Source organism: Oncorhynchus mykiss, chromosome 27, assembly GCF_013265735.2.
Source record: "Oncorhynchus mykiss isolate Arlee chromosome 27, USDA_OmykA_1.1, whole genome shotgun sequence".
Classification (NCBI taxonomy): domain Eukaryota; kingdom Metazoa; phylum Chordata; class Actinopteri; order Salmoniformes; family Salmonidae; genus Oncorhynchus; species Oncorhynchus mykiss.
This window is the reverse complement of record NC_048591.1, coordinates 40671976-40698055: the sequence shown is the minus strand read 5'-3', so window position 1 is coordinate 40698055 and position 26080 is coordinate 40671976. Positions and strand designations below refer to the sequence as shown.

The 26080-nt window shown below is 44.6% G+C and overlaps 1 protein-coding gene across 3 annotated transcripts in view; it reads right to left on the bottom strand.

The window, feature by feature from the left end:
- Nucleotides 1–5653, bottom strand: part of LOC110507225 (1-phosphatidylinositol 4,5-bisphosphate phosphodiesterase eta-1-like) — a 147662-nt gene extending 142009 nt beyond the window's left edge. For all 3 annotated transcript variants that reach the window (XM_036964769.1, XM_036964771.1, XM_036964772.1), the window contains exon 1: nt 5475–5653. The gene's annotated coding sequence lies outside the window, so the exon portion shown is untranslated. The remainder of the gene's footprint in view (nt 1–5474) is intronic.
- Between the last annotated feature and the right edge of the window lie 20427 nt (nt 5654–26080).

Below are 26080 nucleotides of genomic sequence, written 5' to 3'. Positions count from 1 at the left end.
CAAGTATAAACACCATGGGACCACGCAGCCGTCATAACGCTCAGGAAGGAGACACATTCTGTCTCCTAGAGATTGACGTACTTTGGTGCAAAAAGTGAAAATCAATCCCAGAACAACAGCAAAGGACCTTGTGAAGATGCTGGAGGAAACAGGTACAAAAGGAGTCCTATAGTAAAATGTAAAATGAGTCCTATATCGACATAACCTGAAAGGCCACTCAGCAAGGAAGAAGCCACCGCTCCAAAACCGCCATAAAAAAGCCAGACTACGGTTTGCAACTACACATGGGGACAAAGATCGTACTTTTTGGAGAAATGTCCTCTGGTCTGATGAAACAAAAATAGAACTGTTTGGCCATAATGACCATTGTTATGTTTGGAAGAAAAAGGGGCAGGCTTGCAAGCCGAAGGTAACCATCCTAACGTGAAGCACGGGGGTGGCAGCATCATGTTGTGGGGGTGCTTTGCTGCAGCAGGGACTGGTGTACTTCACAAAATAGATGGCTCATGAGGAAGGAAAATTATGTGGATATATTGAAGCAACATCTCAAGACATCAGTCAGGAAGTTAAAGATTGGTCGCAAATGGGTCTTCCAAATGGACAATGACCCCAAGCTTACTTCCAAAATTGTGGCAACATTACTTAAGGACAACAAAGTCAAGGTATTGGAGTGGCCATCACAAATCCCTGACCTCAATCCTATAGGACATTTGTGGGCAGAACTGAAAAAGCGTGTGTGAGCAAGGAGGCCTACAAACCTGACTCAGTTACACCAGCTCTGTCAGGAGGAATGGGCCAAAATTCACCCAACTTGTTGTGGGAAGCTATCTGAAACATTTGACCCGAGTTAAACAACGTAAAGGCAATGCTACCAAATTCTAATTGAGTGTATGTAAACTTCTGACACCCTGGGAATGTGATGAAATAAATAAAAGCTGAAATAAATAATTCTCTCTACTACTATTCTTCTGACATTTCACATTCTTAAAATAAAGTGGTGATCCTAACTGACCTAAGACAGGGAATTTACTAGGATTAAATGTCAGGACTTGTGAAAAACTGAGTTTAAATGTATTTGGCTAAGGTGTATGTAAACTTCCCACTTCAACTGTATATACTGTATTCTATACTATCTGTTGGATCTTGCCTATGCCGCTCTGTCATCGCTCATCCATATATTTATATTTATATATTCATCTTCCATTCCTTTACTTAGATGTGTGAGTGTTAGGTAGTTGTTGTGGAATTGTTAGATTACATGTTAGATATTCCTGCACTGTCGGAACTAGAAGCACAAGCATTTCACTACACCTGCAATAACATCTACTAACCATGTGTACGAGACCAATACATTTGATTTGATATAGTACGTATAAGCTAGAAATAGAAGCCTAAGTATTGTTGACCATTAGTTTACTCCAATTAGAGGCGGGGTAGTAGGGTTAGGGGAATGTAATAAAGAAGGAAAAAATATATTTAACTAAATCATATACAGTACCAGTCAATAGTTTAGAAACACCTACTCATTAAAGGGTTTTTCTTTATTTTTACTATTTTCTACATTGCAGAATAATGGTGAAGACATCAAAACTATGAAATAACACATATGGAATCATGTAGTAACCAAAAAAAGCGTTAAACAATTTCTATTTTTGATTCTTCAAAGTAGCCACCCTTTGCAAAGCACACCTGTTAATTGAAAAGCATTCCAGGTGACTACCTCATGAAGCTGGTTGAGAGAATGTCAAGAGTGTCTGGGATTTCTGAGACTGCTGTAGAAAAATTGAACAAAAATAGTTCAAGCCTTATCCCATCTGAAAGTCGTCTCTGTAGTCAGAAACACACAAATTATTAAACAAAAGACAACCAGGTCATACTGTCAGAATCCAGCTGTCTCAGTTCTTCACTGAACATTGATCTTCATCTCTGTGTTAGTATTTTTTTAAACATCCCAAATGAGGTCAGAGAGATGAAAAGAGGGCCTGTTATGAGACGACTGGCAGTGTTTAGGAAGAGAGAGTGGACACTGGGTAGTGTTTAGGAAGAGAGAGTGGACACTGGGTAGTGTTTAGGAAGAGAGAGTGGACACTGGGCAGTGTTTAGGAAGAGAGAGTGGACACTGGGCAGTGTTTAGCAAGAGAGAGTGGACACTGGGCAGTGTTTAGGAAGAGAGAGTGGACACTGGGCAGTGTTTAGGAACAGAGAGTGGACACTGGGCAGTGTTTAGGAAGAGAGAGTGGACACTGGGCAATGTTTAGGAAGAGAGAGTGGACACTGGGCAGTGTTAAGAAAGAGAGAGTGGACACTGGGCAGTGTTTAGGAAGAGAGAGTGGATACTGGGCAGTGTTTAGGAAGAGAGAGTGGATACTGGGCAGTGTTTAGGAAGAGAGAGTGGACACTGGGCAGTGTTTAGAAAGAGAGAGTGGACACTGGGCAGTGTTTAGGGAGGGAGTGGGCAGAGACACAGAGAACACACACACACACACACACACACACACAGACTGACTGTCCTCATACTCCTCTCCTCTCACACTGTGTTTGTTAATTTTTAAAATGTCCATCTCTCACAAACACAACCACACACAGTCCCCCTACTGTTCACACACAACCACACACACACACAGTCTTCCTACTGTTCACACACAACCACACACACACAGTCTCCCTACAGTTCACATTATTGTCCGTCTCGACTGACACACTACAGCAGTGGACCCACAAAGAAATGGGTTCACTTCAACACAATATCTTCCCCCTCCAGTCCTCTACTCCTCCTTTCCCACACTGATCCATCTCTCCATTAATCTACTCCTCCAGTCCTCTGAGAGAAATAGTTAAATTATTCATTAGCACTCACTATAACTAACAAAGACATTGTTTGCACTCCAACCCTACACCCAGCAAACTGAACCACCCAGAGTACTCCACTCCAACCCTACACCCAGCAAACTGAACCACCCCAGAGTACTCCACTCCAACCCTACACCCAGAAAACTGAACCACCCCAGAGTTCTCCTCTCCAACCCTACACCCAGCAAACTGAACCACCCAGAGTTCTCTACTCCAACCCTACACCCAGCAAACTGAACCACCCAGAGTACTCCAATCAAACCCTACACCCAGAAAACTGAACCACCCCAGAGTACTCCAATCCTACACTACGCCCAGCAAACTGAACTACCCAGAGTACTCCACTCCACTCCAACCCTACACCCAGCAAACTGAACTACCCAGAGTACTCCACTCCACTCCAACCCTACACCCACCATACTGAACCACACCAGAGTACTCCACTCCAACCCTACACCCAGCATACTGAACCACCCAGAGTACTCCACTCCAACCCTACACACAGCAAACTGAACTACCCAGAGTACTCCACTCCAACCATACACCTAGCAAACTGAACTACCCAGAGTACTCCACTCCACTCCAACCCTACACCCAGGCAACTGAACCACACCAGAGTACTCCACTCCAACTCTACACTCACCATACTGAACCACACCAGAGTACTCCACTCCAACCCTACACCCAGCATACTGAACCACACCAGAGTACTCCACTCCAACCCTACACCCAGCAAACTGAACCACCCCAGAGTACTCCACTCCAACCCTACACCCAGCAAACTGAACCACCCAGAGTACTCCACTCGAACCCTACACCCAGCAAACTGAACCACCCCAGAGTACTCCACTCCAACCCTACACCCAGCAAACTGAGCTACCCAGAGTACTCCACTCACATTACACTGAAATCCCTTTAGCCTCCCACAAACACATGCACATATACACAGATACACAACAGATCCCTGTGACAACGAGAAGACTGTTTACTTATTCACGAGGGGAATTCATTTCCTGTGCAAGTGGGATTGTTTTCCCTTGAGTGAGAGAGAGGACGGGTTGAATGGAGTTACACAGATGCACTGTCCATCATCCTGTCACCACAAGTGTCCAGGAGACAGACAATAACATTTGAGTGTGTTTGATGTTCTGTACACATTCAGGCCTAGATATAATCTGCACCGGAGTCTACCTCAATGTCCTAGTAAAACAACACACCCAACACAAAGATATCCTATAACAAACACAGGTGCTGTCAACATTATTTAGGTCATTATCATCACTGTGTCAGAGCTGGAACCATGCATGACTGAAGCATACCCAGACTGGCACCCAGGGCTTGGCCATCTGATCCCTGTAGTGGAGCTGCCGTGCCTGATAGATGAGGGATATGCGTGGGGAGACTGGGGCTACTGAGCGCTTGATCCTGTTACTTTAATGGGCTGTTTTATTGCTCCTGATCTTTTTGACTCTTCGCGTGACACTTTGACCAACCGACTCACTGAAGAGTCAGTGTAAACAGAGTGCGTCCGGGGACTATAGCGTAATTTATGATTAACTTCAACTATAACGGCTCCAACTTTATGTTTTTTTTTTTGTTTGTTTTACTCAGAAACAAATAAGTAACTGACTCTACAGAGGCGGGAGAAAGTCTGTATCACTCTACCTACTTGTAGGCTTGACAAAGTTGACAAAGTGATGATTGCGGTTACCCCGCAAAATGTGGTTGGGGGGACGGGTGAGGAGTGAACTTTAGGGGCTTTGTCTGTGGGACTTCATTTATAAAGTGCACTCTCTCTCCGAAAATCCCCAAGGGCCCGGAGGGGGAGTTCCGTGTATCAATCTTTATGTGACGGCTACCGGCGGGACGGAATTAGATCATTCATTTTGTGAGAAATTTTAAAATATATATATTTTTTCCGATTTATCAGAGTGAGCTGCAGCAGACCGACTTCCCGTGGCTATGGTAAAGACCTTTATTATTCCCATCAACCAATTCTGGTGCAAAGGAATATTAAGCGCAATTTTTTTTTATTTTATGTAAAATACATAAAGTACTCTCACAACTTCGGTTAGTATCAATATTGCAGATTAATTCATGATTTTGATGTCACATTATTCATATGCCTTCAATGCTCACTTAATTAGGCTGTTTGCACAACAAAGAAAGAACGTAGCCTAAAATGTGTAATAGTAAAAAGAAAATCACAGCCTAATCAAAAACTTTAAATGTAAGACACGCAATAAAGTCTTCATACATATCCTATTGTAGTGTCTTTCTAATGAACCACAAAACTATTTTAAAAACTCGCTGGGCATATAAGACAAATTGTGACAAAACATTGTATCGACAGCCTATTCAAAACATAAGACTGACATTGTTTTATGTGGTAACCACAGTAGCCTAACTCAAAAAACAAGGGCAGGCGCATTGGTCAGCAAGTTCATTGGTTCCTTCTGCTGTCGCCTTCTTGCGCGAGCTCATCTCATGAAAACAATCTTGCAACTTTAACATTGTCAACGACAACATGGTCACTTGACGTTGTGCCAAGAACACATGCAGCATATTGATTTTTCCATCAAATGTATCAGCTAGTCCAACAAATCAAATAAATAGGTACTTACGTTAGTCCGATTTTACCAGAATCAACTTCTAATAAAATATTAACATCTATTGAACACAATATTATTCCTTCAGGTTCCTGTCTTCCATGTCATGAAGCACATCAATAATATCCTGTTCCCCTCTAGTAGCGAAGGGAGTGCCCAACTGTCCCGAGCAAGACCCTACCGCCACCAACCAAGTCCCCATTCAAACCCGTAAGTACATTTAGAGACCAGAAAGTGTGTGAAAACCCGGAACGGATTTCTTGGAACGGGTTCCTGAAAATTCTCTCTTCTGCCCTTAGGTCGCTGATGGAGGGGGAGGGGGGGGGGGGGGGGGTTGAATAGCCTACTACACACGGAATCCTACTGATCTGTCTTAGAAATTGAAGCTCAAGAAAAAGACCACAAAAATTTAATTCTAAAGTTATTTCATTGTCTGGAACTCAATTTAATTCAAAGGGATGTATATATGTTTACATTGCCAAAGCAAGTGAAATAGATAATCAACCAAAATGTGAAATAAATAATAAAACATGTGTTATTATCTAGTGCAGTGTGTTATTGTGTAGTGCAGTGTGTTATTTTCTAATGCAGTGAGTTATTGTGTAGTGCAGTGAGTTATTGTGTAGTGCAGTGAGTTATTGTGTAGTGCAGTGAGTTATTGTGTAGTGCAGTGAGTTATTGTGTAGTGCAGTGTGTTCTTGTGTAGTGCAGTGAGTTATTTTCTAGTGCCGTGTGTTATAGTGTAGTGCAGTGTGTTATTGTGTAGTGCAGTCTCTTCATTATCTAGTGCAGTGAGTTATTGTGTAGTGCAGTGAGTTATTGTGTAGTGCAGTGAGTTATTGTGTAGTGCAGTGAGTTATTGTGTAGTGCAGTGAGTTATTGTGTAGTGCAGTGAGTTATTGTGTAGTGCAGTGTGTTATTGTGTAGTGCAGTGTGTTCTTGTGTAGTGCAGTGAGTTATTTTCTAGTGCAGTGTGTTCTTGTGTAGTGCAGTGAGTTATTTTCTAGTACAGTGTGTTATTGTGTAGTGCAGTGAGTTATTTTGTAGTGCAGTCTGTTATTTTCTAGTGCAGTGTGTTATTGTGTAGTGCAGTCTGTTATTATCTAGTGCAGTGAGTTATTGTGTAGTGCAGTGAGTTCTTCTCTAGTGCAGTGTGAATCAGACAGGCTTGTAGTGAGGGTGCCCTACAGTTAACATACACTAACGGCTCTGGCCGATTCTCTCCGTGGTTTCCTTCCCACAATTCCCCCAGTGGCAGTTCAAAGTCTGCCAGCTCCAGTCATCAGGGATCCATGCACCTTACAATTCAAATCAGCCAACCAATGAGAGTCCACGAAGACAGCAACAACCGCTAGTGACCTTTACACAACAAAAGACAAACAGGCTGATTCAACCCGCTGCCCCTCCTTCCTTCCCTCACTCCCTCCCTCCCTCCACCTACGGTCAACCCGAGCACATGGTTAACACTGTCACCCCAAACAAATGGTTAACACTGTCACCCCAAACATATGGTTAACACTGTCACCCCAAGCACATGGTTAACACTGTCACCCCAAACACATGGTTAACACTGTCACCCCAAGCACATGGTTAACACTGTCACCCCAAACACATGGTTAACACTGTCAACCCAAACACATGGTTAACACTGTCAACCCAAACACATGGTTAACACTGTCACCCCAAGCACATGGTTAACACTGTCGCCCCAAACACATGGTTAACACTGTCACCCCAAGCACATGGTTAACACTGTCACCCTAAACACATGGTTAACACTGTCACCCCAAGCACATGGTTAACACTGTCGCCCCAAACACATGGTTAACACTGTCACCCCAAACACATGGTTAACACTGTCAACCCAAACACATGGTTAACACTGTCAACCCAAACACATGGTTAACACTGTCAACCCAAACACATGGTTAACACTGTCACCCCAAGCACATGGTTAACACTGTCACCCCAAACACATGGTTAACACTGTCACCCCAAGCACATGGTTAACACTGTCACCCCAAACACATGGTTAACACTGTCGCCCCAAACACATGGTTAACACTGTCACCCCAAACACATGGTTAACACTGTCACCCTAAACACATGGTTAACACTGTCAACCCAAACACATGGTTAACACTGTCAACCCAAACACATGGTTAACACTGTCGCCCCAAACACATGGTTAACACTGTCGCCCCAAACACATGGTTAACACTGTCAACCCAAACACATGGTTAACACTGTCACCCCAAACACATGGTTAACACTGTCAACCCAAACACATGGTTAACACTGTCACCCCAAACACATGGTTAACACTGTCACCCCAAGCACATGGTTAACACTGTCACCCCAAACACATGGTTAACACTGTCGCCCCAAACACATGGTTAACACTGTCACCCCAAACACATGGTTAACACTGTCACCCCAAACACATGGTTAACACTGTCAACCCAAACACATGGTTAACACTGTCACCCCAAACACATGGTTAACACTGTCGCCCCAAACACATGGTTAACACTGTCGCCCCAAACACATGGTTAACACTGTCAACCCAAACACATGGTTAACACTGTCACCCCAAACACATGGTTAACACTGTCACCCCAAACACATGGTTAACACTGTCACCCCAAACACATGGTTAACACTGTCAACCCAAACACATGGTTAACACTGTCACCCCAAACACATGGTTAACACTGTCAACCCAAACACATGGTTAACACTGTCACCCCAAACACATGGTTAACACTGTCAACCCAAACACATGGTTAACACTGTCAACCCAAACACATGGTTAACACTGTCACCCCAAACACATGGTTAACACTGTCAACCCAAACACATGGTTAACACTGTCACCCCAAACACATGGTTAACACTGTCACCCCAAACACATGGTTAACACTGTCAACCCAAGCACATGGTTAACACTGTCGCCCCAAACACATGGTTAACACTGTCGCCCCAAACACATGGTTAACACTGTCACCCCAAACACATGGTTAACACTGTCACCCCAAACACATGGTTAACACTGTCACCCCAAACACATGGTTAACACTGTCACCCCAAACACATGGTTAACACTGTCACCCCAAACACATGGTTAACACTGTCAACCCAAACACATGGTTAACACTGTCAACCCAAACACATGGTTAACACTGTCACCCCAAACACATGGTTAACACTGTCACCCAAACACATGGTTAACACTGTCACCCCAAACACATGGTTAACACTGTCACCCCAAACACATGGTTAACACTGTCACCCCAAACACATGGTTAACACTGTCACCCCAAACACATGGTTAACACTGTCACCCCAAACACATGGTTAACACTGTCACCCCAAACACATGGTTAACACTGTCACCCCAAACACATGGTTAACACTGTCAACCCAAACACATGGTTAACACTGTCACCCCAAACACATGGTTAACACTGTCAACCCAAACACATGGTTAACACTGTCAACCCAAACACATGGTTAACACTGTCACCCCAAACACATGGTTAACACTGTCAACCCAAACACATGGTTAACACTGTCACCCCAAACACATGGTTAACACTGTCACCCCAAACACATGGTTAACACTGTCAACCCAAACACATGGTTAACACTGTCAACCCAAACACATGGTTAACACTGTCAACCCAAACACATGGTTAACACTGTCAACCCAAACACATGGTTAACACTGTCAACCCAAACACATGGTTAACACTGTCAACCCAAACACATGGTTAACACTGTCACCCCAAACACATGGTTAACACTGTCAACCCAAACACATGGTTAACACTGTCACCCTAAACACATGGTTAACACTGTCAACCCAAACACATGGTTAACACTGTCACCCCAAACACATGGTTAACACTGTCACCCCAAACACATGGTTAACACTGTCAACCCAAACACATGGTTAACACTGTCAACCCAAACACATGGTTAACACTGTCAACCCAAACACATGGTTAACACTGTCACCCCAAGCACATGGTTAACACTGTCACCCTAAACACATGGTTAACACTGTCACCCTAAACACATGGTTAACACTGTCACCCTAAACACATGGTTAACACTGTCAACCCAAACACATGGTTAACACTGTCACATGACAAGTGAAGGGTGGTTCTTTCACATATTTGATTTGATGGGAAAAGACACTGTCAACAACATGGACACAGTAAATCATCAGACAACTGCATTTTATCATCGAGATTAACAGAAACACTATTACACAATGTCTATTTGAAAAGCAACCATAGGTGTAAGCCTCTCTTCTCTCCGTGTATTAGACTGCTCCAGTGTCTGTCTGGTTGATGGCCATCTCTCTGTGTCTGTCTGGTTGATGGCCATCTCTCTGTGTCTGTCTGGTTCATGGCCATCTCTCTGTGTCTGTCTGGTTGATGGCCATCTCTCTGTGTCTGTCTGGTTGATGGCCATCTCTCTGTGTCTGTCTGGTTGATGGCCATCTCTCTGTGTCTGTCTGGTTGATGGCCATCTCTCTGTGTCTGTCTGGTTGATGGCCATCTCTCTGTGTCTGTCTCTCATTGGGTTATAGAGCCTGGTTTATGGTAATCTCTGTGTCTGTCTCTCATTGGGTCATAGAGCCTGGTTTATGGCTATCTCTCTGTGTCTGTCTCTCATTGGGTCATAGAGCCTGGTGTATGGCCATCTCTCTGTGTCTGTCTCTCATTGGGAAATAGAGCCTGGTTTATGGGCCTTCTACTCTCTACGTCCTGCTTTAAGACTGAGCGAGTTCTCTAATGTCTGAGTCATGTTATCTCTAAAGGCCCCTTTGATAAGTTCTTCAACACCCCCTTCTCTCCCTCTCACCACCAGGGTTTCACTGCTCAGATTTTGAGTTACCATGGCAACGGTGATCTCTTTTGGGGGAGACCAGTAGACCCCAACAGTTCTCTCTCTGTGACAGAGAACCACCACCCCATTTCCCCTCTCTGACACAATCACTTCTCTGACACAATCACTTCTCTGGGGAAAGGGGAACATAGGATTTGGGTACATAGGGATTTGGGTTGGGGTTTTAAAAGGGAAGTGAAAACCTATTAGCATAAGCATAAGGGCTTCAGACTAGTGGTGATGGCGGTTAAATGTCCCCTCAGTGGGACATGGACGACTTGCCTTAATAGAAGTAACCATGACTTCTGCTCTGTATCAGAGAATTCTACAGGAGGATGTCAGACGAATCGTCTGTGAGCTGAAGCGCAGTTGTGTCCTGCAGCAAGACAATGATCCAATGAGCCAAAACACACAATCAAGTCTACATGAGAATGGCTAAAAAGCAACACATTTGAAGTTTTGGAATGGCCTAGTCAAAGTGCAGACCTAATCCCATTATTGATGTTATGGCAGGACTTTAAACGAGCAGTTCATGCTTGAAAACCCACAACTGTCGCTGAGTTCAAGCAGTTCCTGACTGATGTCATCTAGACTACTAAACACAAGGCAATAAATCAATTGCAATGTCCGTACTGTGAGACGCATAAGACAGCGCTACAGGGAGACAGGATGGACAACTGATCGTCCTCGCAGTGGCAGACCACGTGTAACAACACCTGCACAGGATCGGTACATCTGAACATCACACCTGTGGACAGGTACAGGATGGCAACAACAACTGCCCGAGTTACACCAGGAACACACAATCCCTCCATCAGTGCTCAGATGGTCCGCGATAGGCTGAGAGAGGCTAGACTGAGATTTTGTAGGCCTGTTGTAAAGGCAGGTCCTCACCAGACATCACCGGCAACAACGTCGCCTATGGGCACAAACCCACCGTCGCTGGACAGGACAGGACTGGAAAAAACTGCTCTTCACTGACAAGTCGTGGTTTTGTCTCACCAGGGGTGATGGTCGAATTCGCGTTTATCGTCGGAGGAATGAGCGTTACACCGAGGCCTGTACTCTGGAGCGGGATCGATTTGGAGGTGGAGGGTCCGTCATGGTCTGGTGCAGTGTGTCACAGCATCATCGGACTGAGCTTGTTGTCATTGCAGGCAATCTCAACGCTGTGCATTACAGGGAAGACATCCTCCTCCCTCATGTGGTACCCTTCCTGCAGGCTCATCCTGACATGACCCTCCAGCATGACAATGTCACCAGCCATACTGCTCGTTCTGGGTGTGATTTCCAGCAAGACAGGAATGTCAGTGTTCTGCCATGGCCATCAAAGAACCCAGATCACAATCCCATTGAGTACGTCTGGGACCTGTTGGATCGGAGGGTGAGGGCTAGGGCCATTCCCCCCCAGAAATGTCCGGGAACTTGCAGGTGCCATGGTGGAAGAGTTGGGTAACATCTCACAGCAAGAACTGGCAAATCTGGTGCAGTCCATGAGGAGGACATGCACTGCAGTACTTAATGCAGCTGGTGGCCACATCAGAATCTGACTGTTACTTTTGATTTTGACCTTTGTTCAGGGACACATTATTCCATTTATGTTAGTCACATGTCTGTGGAACTTGTTCAGTTTATGCCTCAGTTTTTTAATCTTGTTATGGTTATACAAATATTTACACATGTTAAGTTTGCTGAAAATAAATGAAGTTGACAGTGAGAGGACGTTTCTTTTTTTGCTGAGTTTAGATGGCCCAGTTCTCAAAAATAGACAAAAGATGGTAGAGCTGTATTCTCAGGTGGGCGTCACTTAAAACTTGCTACATTCATAAAAATGAATTTCAAGCCCACTTGAATCAACCAATCAGTCAGTCCTTCAGTCAACCAATATGTCAGTCAGTCAGTCAACCAATCAGTCAGTCAATCAACCAATCAGTCAGTCAGTCAGTCAGTCAATCAATCACGTCCACTTGAAGATCCTCCTGATGAGTCTGACCAGTGAGTTGTCCCTGACGGCCCGTGAGGTCCTTTTCCCATAGGTTGTCCTCTTTCCACATGCCCCGTCTCTTCCACTCGGCCTTGACCTCTGCCATGAGCAGCAGTTGGTGGAGCCGCAGGTAGAGACGGAACTGGGAGTGGAGTCCAGAGACTGGGATGGTTCGTGCCAGACCCAACCTTTACACCTCCTCATTCAGACACAGACTCCTCATTGACCCCTGGGGGAGAGAGAACCAAGGGAGACTAAAAACGCTTACCTGTAGGTTCCATTGTCTTCAACATGCAGTTAATTAATACAGTCATATAGAGTCCTGAGGACATAAGAGTCAGCAACTAACTCATGTTACTCCATTCACAGACAGTACACACAGCCCAATTCTGATATTTTTACCACTAATTGGTCTTTTGACCAATCACATCAGATCGTTTCACGTCAGATATTTTTCAGAGTTGACCTGATTGGTCAAATACCAATTAGTGGAAGAAAAAAAAAGATCAGAATTGGGCTGTAACTGTAACTGACCCTACAGTAACTGACCCTACAGTAACTGACCCTACAGTAGCTGACCCTGCTAACAGACACAGACAGTAGCTGACCCTGCTAATAGACACAGACAGTAGCTGACCCTGCTAACAGACAGACAGTAACTGACCCTGCTAACAGCCAGACAGTAACTGACCCTGCTAACAGCCAGACAGTAACTGACCCTGCTAACAGCCACAGTAATCTGACCCTGCTAACAGCCAGACAGTAATCTGACCCTGCTAACAGCCAGACAGTAATCTGACCCTGCTAACAGCCAGACAGTAACTGACCCTGCTAACAGCCACAGTAATCTGACCCTGCTAACAGCCAGACAGTAATCTGACCCTGCTAACAGCCAGACAGTAATCTGACCCTGCTAACAGCCAGACAGTAACTGACCCTGCTAACCGACACAGACAGTAACTGACCCTGCTAACAGCCAGACAGTAACTGACCCTGCTAACAGCAGGACAGTAACTGACCCTGCTAACAGACACAGTAACTGACCCTGCTAACAGACAGACAGTAACTGACCCTGCTAACAGACAGACAGTAACTGACCCTGCTAACAGCCAGACAGTAACTGACCATGCTAACAGACAGACAGTAACTGACCCTGCTAACAGCCAGACAGTAACTGACCCTGCTAACAGCAGGACAGTAACTGACCCTGCTAACAGACACAGTAACTGACCCTGCTAACAGACAGAGAGTAACTGACCCTGCTAACAGACAGACAGTAACTGACCCTGCTAACAGACAGACAGTAACTGACCATGCTAACAGACAGACAGTAACTGACCCTGTTAACAGCCAGATAGTAACTGACCCTGCTAACAGACAGACAGTAACTGACCCTCCTAACAGACAGACGGCAACTGACCCTGCTAACAGACAGACGGCAACTGACCCTGCTAACAGACACAGTAACTGACCCTGCTAACAGACAGACAGTAACTGACCCTGCTAACAAACACAGTAACTGACCCTGCTAACAGCCACAGTAATCTGACCCTGCTAACAGCCAGACAGTAATCTGACCCTGCTAACAGCCAGACAGTAACTGACCCTGCTAACAGCCACAGTAATCTGACCCTGCTAACAGCCAGACAGTAATCTGACCCTGCTAACAGCCAGACAGTAACTGACCCTGCTAACAGCCAGACAGTAATCTGACCCTGCTAACAGCCAGACAGTAATCTGACCCTGCTAACAGCCAGACAGTAACTGACCCTGCTAACCGACACAGACAGTAACTGACCCTGCTAACAGCCAGACAGTAACTGACCCTGCTAACAGACACAGTAACTGACACTGCTGACAGACAGTAACTGACCCTGCTAACAGCCAGACAGTAATCTGACCCTGCTAACAGCCAGACAGTAATCTGACCCTGCTAACAGCCAGACAGTAACTGACCCTGCTAACAGACAGACAGTAACTGACCATGCTAACAGACAGACAGTAACTGACCCTGTTAACAGCCAGATAGTAACTGACCCTGCTAACAGACAGACAGTAACTGACCCTCCTAACAGACAGACGGCAACTGACCCTGCTAACAGACAGACGGCAACTGACCCTGCTAACAGACAGACAGTAACTGACCCTGCTAACAGACAGACAGTAACTGACCCTGCTAACAAACACAGTAACTGACCCTGCTAACAGCCACAGTAATCTGACCCTGCTAACAGCCAGACAGTAATCTGACCCTGCTAACAGCCAGACAGTAACTGACCCTGCTAACAGCCACAGTAATCTGACCCTGCTAACAGCCAGACAGTAACTGACCCTGCTAACCGACACAGACAGTAACTGACCCTGCTAACAGCCAGACAGTAACTGACCCTGCTAACAGACACAGTAACTGACACTGCTGACAGACAGTAACTGACCCTGCTAACAGCCAGACAGTAATCTGACCCTGCTAACAGCCAGACAGTAATCTGACCCTGCTAACAGCCAGACAGTAACTGACCCTGCTAACAGACAGACAGTAACTGACCATGCTAACAGACAGACAGTAACTGACCCTGTTAACAGCCAGATAGTAACTGACCCTGCTAACAGACAGACAGTAACTGACCCTCCTAACAGACAGACGGCAACTGACCCTGCTAACAGACAGACGGCAACTGACCCTGCTAACAGACAGACAGTAACTGACCCTGCTAACAGACAGACAGTAACTGACCCTGCTAACAAACACAGTAACTGACCCTGCTAACAGCCACAGTAATCTGACCCTGCTAACAGCCAGACAGTAATCTGACCCTGCTAACAGCCAGACAGTAACTGACCCTGCTAACAGCCACAGTAATCTGACCCTGCTAACAGCCAGACAGTAATCTGACCCTGCTAACAGCCAGACAGTAACTGACCCTGCTAACAGCCAGACAGTAATCTGACCCTGCTAACAGCCAGACAGTAATCTGACCCTGCTAACAGCCAGACAGTAACTGACCCTGCTAACCGACACAGACAGTAACTGACCCTGCTAACAGCCAGACAGTAACTGACCCTGCTAACAGACACAGTAACTGACACTGCTGACAGACAGTAACTGACCCTGCTAACAGACAGATAGTAACTGACCCTGCTAACAGACAGACAGTAACTGACCATGCTAACAGACAGATAGTAACTGACCCTGCTAACAGACAGACAGTAACTGACCCTGCTAACAGACAGACAGTAACTGACCCTGCTAACAGACAGACGGCAACTGACCCTGCTAACAGACAGACAGTAACTGACCCTGCTAACAGACAGACAGTAACTGACCCTGCTAACAGGCAGACAGTAACTGACCCTGCTAATGTAACGGATGTGAAACGGCTAGCTTAGTTAGCGTTAGCATTTCAATCAGTGACGTCACTTGCTCTGAGACCTTGAAGTAGTAGTTCCCCTTGCTCTGCAAGGGCCGCGGCTTTTGTGGAGCGATGGGTAACGATGCTTCGTGGGTAACGATGCTTCGTCAGTTGTTGATGTGTGCAGAAGGTCCCTAATTCGCGCCCGGGTATGGGCGAGGGGATGGTTTAAACTTATACTGTTACACTAACAAACAGAGTAACTGACCCTGCTAACAGCCACATAGTAACTGACCCTGCTAACAGACAGACAGTAACTGACCCTGCTAACAGACAGACATTAACTGACCCTGCTAACAGACAGACAGTAACTGACCCTGCTAACAGCCAGGGGGAAATACACCACCACCACCTGAAGAGAGAAGACCTGCCCAGGTGAGAAACAAATACACTACACCTGACCTCTGTATAGTGGACCTGGATCCTTAACTATTGCTGTGGTCCATTGCATAAACCTGAAGATGTGGCACAGTCAAGATCCTGACAAACTGAAAGAACAAAGAGAAAGACAGACTGTTGAAAGATACTGTATAGTAGCAGACATGCACTATGCAAAGCTGTACAACGACAGCAGTCTAGATACAGTATTATCTAAAGCACAGACAAGGAAATACATGCAAAATAAAAACTGTGGCCAGAGGCCAAGCCTGTGTCGTTAGAGAACAGGAGGTCAAAGAGACAACATACACAAAATAGTCCAAATTGGTGAAGTGAAATGAATAAAATAACTTGATTCAAAACATAAAAAAATGTAAAAGTGGTGCGTGCATATGTATTCGCCCCCTTTGCTATGAAGCACCTAAATAAGATCTGGTGCAACCAATTAACCTCAGAAGTCACAAAATTTGTTAAATAAAGTTCACCTGTGTGGAATCTAAATGTCACATGATCTGTCACATTATCTCAGTATACATACACCTGTTCTGAAAGGCCCCAGAGTCTGCAACACCACTAAACAAGGGGCACCACCAAGCAAGCGGCACTATGAAGACCAAGGAGCTCTCCAAACAAATCAAATCAAATCAAATGTATTTGTCACATACACATGGTTAGCAGATGTTAATGTGAGTCTAGCGAAATGCTTGTGCTTCTAGTTCCGACAATGCAGTAATAACCAACGAGTAATCTAACTAACAATTCCAAAACTACTACCTTATACACACAAGTGTAAAGGGATAAAGAATATGTACATAAAGATATATGAATGAGTGATGGTACAGAGCGGCGTAGGCAAGATGCATTAGATGGTATCGAGTACAGTATATCCATATGAGATGAGTAATGTAGGGTATGTAAACAAAGTGGCATAGTTTAAAGTGGCTAGTGATACATGTATTACATAAAGATGCAGTAGATGATATAGAGTACAGTATATATGTATACATATGAGATGAATAATGTAGGGTATGTAAACATTATATTAAGTAGCATTGTTTAAAGTGGCTAGTGATATATTTTACATCAATTCCCATTATTAAAGTGGCTGGAGTTGAGTCAGTGTGTTGGCAGCAGCCACTCAATGTTAGTGGTGGCTGTTTAACAGTCTGATGGCCTTGAGATAGAAGCTGTTTTTCAGTCTCTCGTCCCAGTTTTGATGCGCCTGTACTGACCTCGCCTTCTGGATGATAACGGGGTGAACAAGCAGTGGCTCGGGTGGTTGTTGTCCTTGATGATCTTTATGGCCTTCCTGTGACATCGGGTGGTGTAGGTGTCCTGGAGGGCAGGTAGTTTGCCCCCGGTGATGCGTTGTGCAGACCTCCCTACCCTCTGGAGAGCCTTACGGTTGTGGGCGGAGCAGTTGCCGTACCAGGCGGTGATACATCTCAACAGGATGCTCTCAATTGTGCATCTGTAGAAGTTTGTGAGTGCTTTTGGTGACAAGGCGAATTTCTTCAGCCTCCTGAGGTTGAAGAGGCGCTGCTGCGCCTTCTTCACGATGCTGTCTGTGTGGGTGGACCAATTCAGTTTGTCTGTGATGTGTACGCCGAGGAACTTAAAACTTACTACCCTCTCCACTACTGTCCCATCGATGTGGATAAGGGGTGTTCCCTCTGCTGTGTCATGAAGTCCACAATCATCTCCTTAGTTTTGTTGACGTTGAGTGTGAGGTTATTTTCCTGACACCACACTCCGAAGGCCCTCACCTCCTCCCTGTAGGCCGTCTCGTCGTTGTTGGTAATCAAGCCTACCACTGTAGTGTCGTCCGCAAACTTGATGATTGAGTTGGAGGCGTGCGTGGCCACGCAGTCGTGGGTGAACAGGGAGTACAGGAGAGGGCTCAGAACGCACTCTTGTGGGACCCCAGTGTTGAGGATCAGCGGGGTGGAGATGTTGTTACCTACCCTCCCCACCTGGGGGCGGCCCATCAGGAAGTCCAGTACCCAGTTGCACAGGGCGGGGTCGAGACCCAGGGTCTCGAGCTTGATGACGAGTTTGGAGGGTACTATGGTGTTAAATTCTGAGCTGTAGTCGATGAACAGCATTCTCACATAGGTATTCTTCTTGTCCAGATGGGTTAGGGCAGTGTGCAGTGTGGTTGAGATTGCATCGTCTGTGGACCTGTGGGCACGGCTGGGGATGCTGTCTGGGCCTGCAGCCTTGCGAGGGTTAACACGTTTAAATGTTTTACTCACCTCGGCTGCAGTGAAGGAGAGTCTGCATGTTTTGGTTGAGGGCCGTGTCAGTGGCACTGTATTGTCCTTAAAGCGAGCAAAAAAAGTTATTTAGTCTGCCTGGGAGCAAGACATCCTGGTCCGTGACGGGGCTGGTTTTATTTTTGTAATCCGTGATTGACTGTAGACCCTGCCACATACCTCTTGTGTCTGAGCCGTTGAATTGCGATTCTACTTTGTCTCTATATTGACGCTTAGCTTGTTTGATTGCCTTGCGGAGGGAATAGCGACACTGTTTGTATTCGGTCATGTTTCCGGCCACCTTGCCCTGATTAAAAGCAGTGGTTCGCGCTTTCAGTTTCATGCGAATGCCATCAATCCATGGTTTCTGGTTTGGGAATGTTTTATTCGTTGCTATGGGAACGACATCTTCAACGCAGGTTCTAATAAACTCGCTCACCGAATCAGCGTATTCGTCAATGTTGTTGTTTGACGCAATACGAAACATATCCCAGTCCACGTGATGGAAGCAGTCTTGGAGCGTGGAATCAGATTGGTCGGACCAGCATTGAACATACCTCAGCGCGGGAACTTCTTGTTTTAGCTTCTGTCTGTAGGGAGCAACAAAATGGAGTCGTGGTCAGCGATGCGTGGAGAAACCAACTGGCTGCACCGACTCCGATAGCGTCTCTCGAGTGAGCCATGTTTCCATGAAGCAAATAACGTTACAGTCTCTGATGTCCCTCTGGAATGCTACCCTTGCTCGGATTTCATCAACCTTGTTGTCAAGAGACTGGACATTGGCGAGAAGTATGCTAGGGAATGGTGCGCGATGTGCCCGTCTCCGGAGTCTGACCAGAAGACCGCTTCGTTTCCCTCTTTTACGAAGTCGTTGTTTAGGTCGCCGGCTGGGATCCATTCCGTTGTCCTGGGTGAAAGGCAGAACACAGCATCCGCTTCGGGAAAGTCATATTCTTGGTCGTACTGATGGTGAGTTGACGCTGCTCTTATATTCAGTAGTTCTTCTCGACTGTATGTAATGGAACCTAAGATGACCTGGGGTACCAATGTAAGAAATAACACGTAAAAAAATAAATAACTGCATAGTTTCCAAGGAACGCGAAGCGAGGCGGACATCTCTGTCGGCGCCGGAAGTCAGGGACAAAGTTGTGGAGAAGTACAGATCAGGTTTGGGTTATAAAACAATATCTGAAACTTTGAACATCCCACGGAGCACCATTAAATCCATTATAAAAAATGGAAAGAATGTGGCACCACAACAAACCTGCCAAGAGAGGGCCGCCCACCAAAACTCATGGACCGGGCAAGGAGGGCATTGATCAGAGAGGCAACAAAGAAACCAAAGATAACCCTGAAGGAGCTGCAAAGCTCCACAGCGGAGATTGGAGCACCTGTCCATAGGACCACTTTAAGCCGTACACTCTGCAGAGCTGGGCTTTACGGAAGAGTGGCCAGAAAAAAAGCCATTGCTTAAAGAAAAAAATAAGCAAACACGTTTCATGTTCGCCAAAAGGCACATGGGAGACTCCCCAAACATATGGAAGGAGGTACTCTGGTCAGATAAGACTAAAAATGTGCTTTTTGGCCATCAAGGAAAATGCTGTGTCTATGTAACGGATGTGAAACGGCTAGCTTAGTTAGCGGTGCGCGCTAAATAGCGTTTCAATCGGTGACGTCACTTGCTCTGAGACCTTGAAGTAGTAGTTCCCCTTGCTCTGCAAGGGCCGCGGCTTTTGTGGAGCGATGGGTAACGATGCTTCGTGGGTGATTGTTGTTGATGTGTGCAGAGAGTCCCTGGTTCGCGCCCGGGGATGGGCGAGGGGGCGGTCTAAAGTTATACTGTTACATTGATGCTGTTGACCCGGATTACTGGTTGCTGCGGAAAAAGGAGGAAGGTCAAAAGGGGAGTGAGTGTAACGGATGTGAAACGGCTAGCTTAGTTAGCGGTGCGCGCTAAATAGCATTTCAATCGGTGACGTCACTTGCTCTGAGACCTTGAAGTAGTAGTTCCCCTTGCTCTGCAAGGGCCGCGGCTTTTGTGGAGCGATGGGTAACGATGCTTCGTGGGTGACTGTTGTTGATGTGTGCAGAGAGTCCCTGGTTCGCGCCCGGGTATGGGCGAGGGGACGGTCTAAAGTTATACTGTTACATCTAGCGCAAACCCAACACCTCTCATCACCCCGAGAACAACATCCCCACAGTGAAGCATGGTGGTGGCAGCATCATGCTGTGGGGATGGTTTTCATCAGCAGGGACTGGGAAACTGGTCAGAATTGAAGGAATGATGGGTGGCGCTAAATACAGGGACATTTTTGAGGGAAACCTGTTTCAGTCTTTCAGAGATTTGAGAGTGGGATGGATGTTCACCTTCCAGCAGGACAATGACCCTAAAAATACTGCTAAAGCAACACTTGAGTGGTTTAAGGGGAAACATTTTAATGTCTTGGAATGGCCTAGTCAAAGCCCAGACCTCAATCCAATTGAGAAGCTGTGGCATGATTGCTGTACACCAGCGGAACCCATTCAACTTGAAGGAGCTGGAGCAGTTTTGCCTTGAAGAATGTGGAAATATCCCAGTGGCTAGATGTGGCACGCTTATAGAGACATACCCCAAGAGACATGCAGCTGTAATTGCTGCAAAAGGTGGCTCTACAAGTATTGACTTTGGGGGGTGATAGTTATGCACGTTCGAGTTTTGTTTTTGTGTCTTATTGTGTCTTATTTAATAAAAAATAAAAAACTTATTGCATCTTCAAAATGCAATAAATCAAATGATACAAGCCCCCCAAAAATCAATTTCAATTCCAGGTTGTCAGGAAACAAAATAGGAAAAATGCCACAAGGGGGGTGAATACTTTCGCAAACCACTGTAGCTGAAAGAGCGGTATCTAATACCGTCAGTTTGACTGCAGGGCAGAACCATAACTTAATACTGCAGCTAGCCTCTTCTCTAACAGGGTTACTATGCTCACTCAGTCCAATGAAGGGAGCTGAACTAAATATTGTGGGCAGAAGGCATGAAACTCACTCACTCTTTAGAAAAATGTTTGTCTTAATTAGATAAAGATGAAAAAGATGGTCGCGCTTTATCAGACAACAAGCCATGATCCAATACCTATCAAATTAAATTCATTGGATTAAAGTAGTGTATACTTTGGTTTTAGGATATATAAAAACTGTCTCTACAGGAGAGACCAACCATTAGGTTGACTACAATACTTCAGCAAACATCAAAGCCAGGTTCCCTTCCACTCAAGCAAACAGCATAGTTAAAGAGAGCAGCAGACGGTCTATGGCTGACAGTTATGTTAAAGAGAGCAGCAGATGGTCTATGGCTGACAGTCATGTTAAAGAGAGCAGCAGATGATCTATGGCTGACAGTCATGTTAAAGAGAGCAGCAGACGGTCTATGGCTGACACAGTTATGTTAAAGAGAGCAGCAGATGATCTATGGCTGACAGTCATGTTAAAGAGAGCAGCAGATGATCTATGGCTGACAGTTATGTTAAAGAGAGCAGCAGATGGTCTATGGCTGACAGTCATGTTAAAGAGAGCAGCAGATGATCTATGGCTATCACAGTTATGTTAAAGAGAGCAGCAGATGGTCTATGGCTATCACAGTTATGTTAAAGAGAGCAGCAGATGGTCTATGGCTGACAGTCATGTTAAAGAGTGCAGTAGATGGTCTATGACTGACAGTTATGTTAAAGAGAGCAGCAGATGGTCTATGGCTGACACAGTCATGTTAAAGAGAGCAGCAGACGGTCTATGGCTGACAGTCATGTTAAAGAGAGCAGCAGATGGTCTATGGCTGACACAGTTATGTTAAAGAGAGCAGCAGATGGTCTATGGCTGACACAGTCATGTTAAAGAGAGCAGCAGACGGTCTATGGCTGACAGTCATGTTAAAGAGAGCAGCAGACGGTCTATGGCTGACACAGTCATGTTAAAGAGAGCAGCAGATGATCTATGGCAGACACAGTCATGTTAAAGAGAGCAGCAGATGGTCTATGGCTGACAGTCATGTTAAAGAGAGCAGCAGATGATCTATGGCTGACAGTTATGTTAAAGAGAGCAGCAGATGGTCTATGGCTGACACAGTTATGTTAAAGAGAGCAGCAGATGGTCTATGGCTGACAGTCATGTTAAAGAGAGCAGCAGATGGTCTATGGCTGACAGTTATGTTAAAGAGAGCAGCAGATGATCTATGGCTGACAGTTATGTTAAAGAGAGCAGCAGATGGTCTATGGCTGACAGTTATGTTAAAGAGAGCAGCAGATGGTCTATGGCTGACACAGTTATGTTAAAGAGAGCAGCAGATGATCTATGGCTGACACAGTCATGTTAAAGAGAGCAGCAGATGGTCTATGGCTGACACAGTTATGTTAAAGAGAGCAGCAGATGGTCTATGGCTGACAGTTATGTTAAAGAGAGCAGCAGATGGTCTATGGCTGACACAGTTATGTTAAAGAGAGCAGCAGATGGTCTATGGCTGACAGTCATGTTAAAGAGAGCAGCAGATGGTCTATGGCTGACACAGTCATGTTAAAGAGAGCAGCAGATGGTCTATGGCTGACACAGTTATGTTAAAGAGAGCAGCAGATGGTCTATGGCTGACACAGTCATGTTAAAGAGAGCAGCAGATGGTCTATGGCTGACACAGTCATGTTAAAGAGAGCAGCAGATGATCTCTGGCTGACACAGTCATGTTAAAGAGAGCAGCAGATGGTCTATGGCTGACACAGTCATGTTAAAGAGAGCAGCAGATGATCTCTGGCTGACACAGTCATGTTAAAGAGAGCAGCAGATGGTCTATGGCTGACACTCTATGACGCTCTAATAGCCAGAAAATAATAGATCTGTTTTGATGTGTCCACAGTTTGGGATTAGTAAATACATGAATGTCTAATTGGGGACAGCTGTGTGAATGACCAGAAGAGATTTACCTACAGCTGGGAGGTGAATCCTAATCCTCGTTATCACAGCGCAATTGACCATTACCCTGTGGGCTTTGTGTGTCTGTGTGTGTTGGGAAAGTTGAAGGGGATCTGAACCCATCCATTCTTCCATACCTTTAGCCAACAGGGGGTCGTACTGCCATATTTTCTAAATGACATTGGAGGCAGCTTATGGTAGAGAAATTAAAATTAAATTCTCTGGCAAAAGCTCTGGTAGACATTCCCGCAGTCAGCATGTGAATTGCACACTTCATCAAAACTTGAGACATCTGTGGTATTGTGTTGTGTGACAAAACTGCATATTTTAGAGTGGCCTTTTGTTGTCCCAGCACAAGGTGCAGCTGTGTAATGACCATGCCGTTTAATCAGCTTCTTGATATGCCACTCCTGTTAGGTGGATGGATTATCTTGGCAGAAGAGAAATGTTTGCTAACAGGGATGAAAACACATTTGTGCACAAAATTTGAGAAATAAGATTTTTGTGTATATGGAACATTTCTGGGATCTTTTATTTCAGTTCATAAAACATGGGGCCAACACTTTACATGTTGCGTTTATATTTTTGTTCAGTATTTTAGCTAAACAAAAACGACAGATCATTCTATTAGCTAAACAAAAACGACAGATCATTCTATTAGCTAAACAAAAACGACAGATCATTCTATTAGCTAAACAAAAACGACAGATCATTCTATTAGCTAAACAAAAACTACAGATCATTCTATTAGCTAAACAAAAACGACAGATCATTCTATTTTAGCTAAACAAAAACGACAGATCATTCTATTAGCTAAACAAAAACGACAGATGATTCTATTTTAGCTAAACAAAAACGACAGATCATTCTATTAGCTAAACAAAAACGACAGATCATTCTATTAGCTAAACAAAAACGACAGATCATTCTATTAGCTAAACAAAAACGACAGATGATTCTATTTTAGCTAAACAAAAACGACAGATCATTCTATTAGCTAAACAAAAACGACAGATCATTCTATTAGCTAAACAAAAACGACAGATCATTCTATTAGCTAAGCAAAAACGACAGATCATTCTATTTTAGCTAAACAAAAACGACAGATCATTCTATTAGCTAAACAAAAACGACAGATCATTCTATTAGCTAAACAAAAACGACAGATCATTCTATTAGCTAAACAAAAACGACAGATCAGGACCTTTCTAAAACCAAGGGATGGAGATTGATAATCTGTTTAAGAAGAAAAGACTGTTAGGCTGACTAACTAAACAAACACATTAGGCAAACAGCTCTTCAACTGCCATCCTAAATTGATCCTGACCGTATAACCTATGCAAAGCTGGCATTTCATTGAACAAGAGGGAAGGACTCATCTCATCTAGTTAAAACACCACAATCTGTCGATGTCGTTATGAGTATTCCCTTGACATCGGCTAGAGACAGAATTTTGCCCGCCTTCCTTCACCCAGGGTTTGCATGGAACCTGACTCGCTACCGCCTCCTGGTGGAACATGCCTGCCCCACATTTGGCTTTTTATGCATAACCTAAACTACTTACCAATTTAATACTACTTGATATTACTATTACCCCAGCAATTGCTAGTCCAGTACTGATGTTCTAGAAGAGAAAACAGAGATATTACCCAAAGATGTCGGAACGTGTTAGCTACACCTTTAGTCAATTTTAATAACAGATGATCTCCGGTCTCATTCGAACAAACCTTCTACTCCTTCCCCTTCAACGCTTGAATGTGCAGTGTGCATCCCCGTCAGTTCTTGACCGGACAATGGTTAAATTATCGTCAGCGTTCCTGAAAAGCTACATAACTTGTTTTTAGAAGTATGTTCTCCTTTCTCGTCTGTCCCAGCCTCACTCCTGGACACCGGCATGTTGTTAAAATGTCTGAAAGACAACAACAGGCCGTCTGCCCACTCACCAGGTAATGTATGGAAGAAGATCTGGTGTGGCGTTTTCAAGAATGCTTCATTATCTAAACCTACTGCTAAATTGAAAGTTATATACCGCGTATAGAAAATGTTATACATTGCATGAATTAGGTGTGAGATATGTAGAGAAATATTCTTATGACTTCACACACCCACAAAGGATTAATACATGTTTTAACAATGTAAGAGTACAGTATGTTATGAGCAATCAGATAAAACCATTTGAAACCAGAGTGCATATTCATTGTATTACATGAGATATTTATTACTGTAAATATTTTCAATATTACATCTTGGGAATGTTGGTACAAAAGTTACTCAGAACATCTTACAGCATAGCGGACAAGTCTCACAGGGTACAGTGCAGAATTCGGGTCAATCACATCGAAATTCTAGTCAATAATTATTTATTTTTTTCTCTAAAATGTTTCTAATTGAAAAGCATTGAATTGGAATTGTAGTGTACTTCCCGAACTGACTGGAAATGAAATGGAATTGATCCCAACCCGGGTAGTCACTCTCGGTAGAGCACGGCACATGCAATACCAGGGTTGTGAGTTTCGATTCCCACGGAGTTGTTCCCACTAGGGATAACTCCCAATACCAAGCAGGTCTTTAACGTCAGCTTTTAGAAATGTGAGTTGGGAATCAAAGATTGATGGGCTGTTGCAAACCACAAATAATTTGTATTCCATGGGAAATTCAGTAGTTGAACATTCTTCTAAAAAACCCTCCACTCATCTTGGAAAATAACTAGAGTGGAGTTAAAACATTTTTTAAAAAGAATGTACAACTGAAATGAAGACA